Genomic DNA, 5,680 nt, shown 5'->3' on the forward strand with positions numbered 1-5,680 from the left:
TATAAATCCACAAAAATAACAATAGAGGGATTCTATGGGGCACAGTAATAACAATATGGGGACAATATGAGCACAACAATATTAATAAGGGATACAACAACAATAGTAATGGGGTAATCACTAGTATTATAGGGACCCAACATGCCCCTCTCCTTCAAAAAAGTGTTGTCCTCAATGCTTCAGTAGTTCTGGATGCTTATGTATAAAAGTTTCATCCTCCCATGTGGAATCTTCAGCGGATAAGTTCTTCCACTTGATAAGATACTCCGAAATTGATCGATTTTGTAACTGTTGAGTTCTTGTTTTTGTGACTTATTCTGGTTCCAATATAATTTTTCCTTCCTCGTCAAGTTCTGGCAATATTCTTTGAACTGGGAGCTTGTCACCTATAACCTTCTTTAAACATGAAACATGGAAAACTGGGTGCAATTGAGAAGCTGCAGGAAGCTCCAATTTGTATGTCATAGTACCAATCTTTTGCAACACCTTGTACAGACCATAATACTTTAGTTATAATTTATTATCCTTCTTAGCTTGCTTGAGGGACATTTGCTTATATGGTTGTAGTCGTAGGAATACCCAATCACCTACATCAAAAATTATTTCGTTGCGATGTTTATCTGCCTGTTGTTTCATTCTATTCAGTGCCAACACGAGGTTCTCCTTTAAGAGTTGGAGGACATGTTGTTGATGTTCGATGTGATCTTCCACTACTTGAACCTTAGAATTTTCTCTTAAATATGATGTGATGGATGGTGGCTGATATCCTTAAAGTGCCATAAATGGGGTCATTTTTGTTGCTGTATGGAAGGAAGTGTTATACCACCATTCAGCCAGAGGCAACCATTTGACCCATTGAGTCTATTTATCAGATACAAAGCAACTAAGATATCCTTCCAAAAATTTGTTTACTATCTCAGTTTTCCCATCATATTGAGGATGATAAGATGAGCTATGAGCTAACTGAGTACCAAGACAAGAAAATAATTATGTCCAAAAATTTCTAGTGAAAATGGGATCTCTGTCGCTTACAATAATCTTTGGGTTTCCATGTAGCTTTTGAATTGTTTCCATAAATACAGTAGAAACTGTACTGGCTTTAAATGGATGTGATAATGCAAAAAATTGTGCATACTTGGTAAGTCTGTCAACTACCACCATGATGACACTCTTTCCCTCAGACTTGGGTAAACCTGTGATAAAATCCATTGAAACCTCCTCCCAATGTTGGCTTGGAATGGATAAAGGTTGTAATAGACCTGGTGTCTTAATTGTTTCAACTTTATTTTGTTGTCAAACCAAAAATTCTGCCACAAACTTTTGAATATCTGATTTAAGGCCGTCCCAAAAAAATTCCTTCTTAACCCTGTGGTAAGTTTTTAAAAATCCTGAGTGCCCTCCTAAGGGAGAAGTGTGCAATTCCATAAGAATCTTTTGTTTTAGCTGGGAATTCTTACAGAGGTATAAGCGATATTTGTACCATAATGAATCATTTTGCCAGTTAAATGTATAAGATGTACTGGAGTCTTGTTGTAACTTTCGAATAAGTGCCCACACTTCTTCGTCATTCTTCCATTCCTCCCTTGCTTCGTTTATCCGATCTGGTTGGATAATATAAATGGCACACAACAATGCTTCCACATCCTCATCCTTTCTTGAGAGTGCATCTACCACCACATTTTGCTTCCCTTTTTTGTAGATGATTTAAAAGTCATAAACCAACATCTTTGTGACCCACTTTTGTTGCTCTTCAGAGGATAATCTTTGTTCTAAAAAGTATTTAAGGCTATCATGATCCGTTTTTACCTTGAAGTGTCTTCCCATTAGGTAGGGTCGCCATTTCTTAAGTGCATGGAGTATTGCCAGCATTTCCTTCTCATAAATAGCTTTGTGTAAAAACTTTCCCTTGATTAGATGACTTTCGAAAGTAATGGGTCTTTCATCTTGCATTAAAACAGCACCAATTCCATTTCCTGGAGCATCACATTCCACAATAAAGGTTTTTGTGAAGTCTGGTGTAGCTAAGACCAGTGCTTGGCACATTGCCTCTTTAATATGCTCGAAGGCCTTTGTTGCTTCTGGAATCCATGAAAATGCATCTTTCTTCAATAATGTTGTTAGAGGTGCTGCTATTCTCCCATAATTCTTAACAAACTTGCCATAATACCCTTTCAACCTGAGAAATCCTCGCAGATGCTTTAAGGATGTGGGGATTTTCCATTCCTTAATAGCTTTAATTTTGCTAGGGTCTACCTTAACTTCTTCATGAGATACAATATGACCCAAATATTCCACCTCTTGTACTCCAAAGAAACATTTGGATCTTTTTGCATATAATTGTTTCTCCTCCAATAGTTGTAACACCCTGTCAAAATGTTCAACATGATCCTTCCAAGACTTGCTGTAGATTAGTATATCATCAAAAAATACTAACACAAATTTTCTAAAGGAATGGTTTGAAAATGGAATTCATCAAACCTTGAAATGTTGAAGGTGCATTGGTAAGGCCAAAAGGCATGACCAAAAATTCATAATGACCCTCATGAGTTCTAAATGCTGTTTTCGGAATGTCTTCAGTCTTCGTTCTGATTTGATGATATCCTGAACGAAGATCTAACTTGGTGAAGTAAATTGATCCATGCAATTCATCTAGTTATTCATCAATGATAGGAATGGGAAACTTATCTTTAATAGTGAGCTTGTTGAGCTCCCTATAATCCGGATACATGCGCCATGATCCATCCTTCTTGTGCACCAATACTACTGGAGCAGAGAAAGAACTTTGACTCGGTTGAATTATACCAGCCTCTAGCATTTCTGCAACCATACGTTCAATTTCACTCTTTTGGGCATAGGGATATTTGTACGGCCTGATGTTTGGAGGAACACTTCCTGGAATCAGATGAATAGCATGATCATGATCACGAATAGGTGGGAGACCTTTGGGAGTTTCAAATACCTTGGAATGATTGTCCAAGACTTTTTGGAGATTTGGAGAAATAGATGATTCCAATGTGGAAACATATAGCGAACATAATTGTGCAATTACACCTCTTTGTTCCGTTTTTAGAAGCTTTGTCATACCGTTAGAGCTGATTATCTTTCCCGGTTTCCCTGCAATACCCCTTAATTCAACTTCCTTTCCTTCCACAGAAAATTTCATGAAAAGTTCTTGAAAATTAAAAGCTATTGTACCCAAGGATTGTAGCCATTGGACTCCTAGTATAACATCAGCACCTCCCATTGGAATGGAAAGCATTGGGCTAGTCAATACATATTCTCCCATGGATAGCTTGATATTATGGCTCTTTCCAGAGCAATTTATTGTTCCTCCGTTGCAACCATCACTTGACACTCTGGTGCTGGATATAAGAAGCAATTCAATTCTTTTGTTACCTTACAATGAATAAAATTGTGGGTACTTCCTGAATCAATCAACACTATTACCTTTTTCTTCTTGATTTGTCCTTCTATCTTGATGGTTTGAGAAGTGGTAATTCCCGCCAATGCATTACAAGATACGGTCGGATTCATATCTTCTTTATATAGGCTTTATTCTTGGAGTATATCCTCTTCTTTTGACCTTTCTTGCTCCTTTTCTTCTTCCTCTTCACAATCTATGTAGAATAATTTCTTCTCAGCACACTTATGACCTTTAGTGTATTTGCTATCACAACTGTAACAAAGCCCTTTTGCTCTTTTTTCTTCCAATTGTTGTGGTGTCAACCTTATAGGTTGTGGAAGACTAGGGCCAACAACACTTCCATATTTATAGTTGTGAGTGGTATGCTTCCTGGTTGCCATAATTTTGCTTTCTATTTTTCTTGCTAACTTGAATGCCTTCTCTAATGAATCAGGTTCCCAAAGGCGAACATCATGTTGGATATTATCCTTTAAAGTCCCTATGAACACATCAATCCTATGTTCCTTTGGAATATTTTTTACCCTTATGTTCACTTTTTGGAACTCCTTAATGTGCTCCATTATTGAACTCTTTTGTTTGAGACTTATCAATTGGCTAAAAAAGTGTTGCTTTTTATATTCTCATAATGTGCTGTCAATTCTTCTGTAAAAGTTGCCCAAGTGACAATTTGTTTACGAGAGCAAAGCCATTGATACCATACAAACTGATTTGGTTCCAAATATAAAGTTGCAATACGTACCTTTTGTGTGTTTTGCACATTATTGAGATCGAAAAATTGCTCTATCTGTAATATCCATGTTGCGGGATCCTTGCCATCAAACTTCCTCATATCGATTTTTGGAATATGGTGGGTCTTCGATCCAACATTAAAGTCTATGGAATCATGATTAACATTTCTTTTGTTCTCATCATGAGTTTCCTTTACTACCCTTTCACCATTAGTGACCATTTCTTGTAGCAACTTATTCATATTTATCTTCAATTTTTCCATCTTATCATCCATGCCATCAATTTTAGCGTCCATGCCATTCTCTTAGCTTCCATGTCATCCATCTTAGCTTTTACGCATTTCTTTAAACAATCCATCTTAGCTTCTACATCTTTCTTTAAACCATCCATCTTAGCTTCTACATCTTTCCTTAAACCATCCATCTTAGATTCTGTTGCTTTTTGTGCAAGTGATACTTGTTGCACTTGGTCTCGTAATTTTGATATATCATGTTGCATTTCTTCTTCTTCTTCATGAGTCATGCTAGAGATTTCAGGTTGCTTACTAGGTGTTTGCATTTTCTTTCCTCGAGGCATTAATTACCGATTCAAACTAATTTTTCAAACCAAACTTATGCAAAAATTTAAAAAAACTACACACCTTTTTTCACTTTGTAGAAGCTTTATATTGAATCTGATGTATCTCTACAATCTCGGATCATCCAGTTTTGAAATTGTGATCTATAGTATCCCTCTGTGTCCTATTTCCAATGCCACCAGTCTGATCCAAATTGGATTTTCCAAGGAAGATTTATGCACAATCTCCCAAGATGACCTGATTATAGACTAGTTCAGTAGAGCGAACTTATACGACGTGCCACGAGTCACTGTTTCGACCTTTGGATCTGAAAAAGATATACAAGAAACTACAGGTTGTTCTCTCTCTGTACCTTCTTATGAAATTTCAATCCGATGCGCAGAGAGAAAGTTATGACGATTTTCCTCAAGTCACCTGTTTGGAATGTAATTTAGGAGTCTACAAAAAGACCAACTTCCTCAGATCATATCTCCGCAAATATAGCGCGAAAAGCTCTGAAATTCAGACCCAAGATTCACCGCGATTTCTTCTCAAATGGTTTTTTTTTCTTAGATTCTGAAACGTCGCAGAAAAAAGTTATAGTGAAAATGCCACGATGACTTGTTTGGAGGAGCAAAACCCTAGAATCCAAAGCTCTGATAGCAAATGTTATGAAACCAGCTCACAAAAAGAGAGAAAAGAGAGATCAACGCCTTAGAATTCAGCCTCTTCGAGGGAGCAACCTGCTTTACATTACACAAAATGAGAAATTCTTGGATGATTCAAATGACAAAACCTCCTTTCTATATATAGGAGTCTAAGGAGTCACAATATAACCCAGCCGGCCTAACAATAATAATATAAAGCCACAAAAATAACAATAGAGGGATTCTATGGGGCACAGTAATAACAATATGGGGACAATAGGGGCACAACAATATTAATAAGGGATACAACTACAATAGTAATGG

The sequence above is a fragment of the Pinus tabuliformis genome, chromosome 5_1 (assembly GCF_031772625.1).
Source record: "Pinus tabuliformis cultivar Carrire ecotype Pingquan chromosome 5_1, CPIR1, whole genome shotgun sequence".
NCBI classification, from domain to species: Eukaryota; Viridiplantae; Streptophyta; class Pinopsida; order Pinales; family Pinaceae; genus Pinus; species Pinus tabuliformis.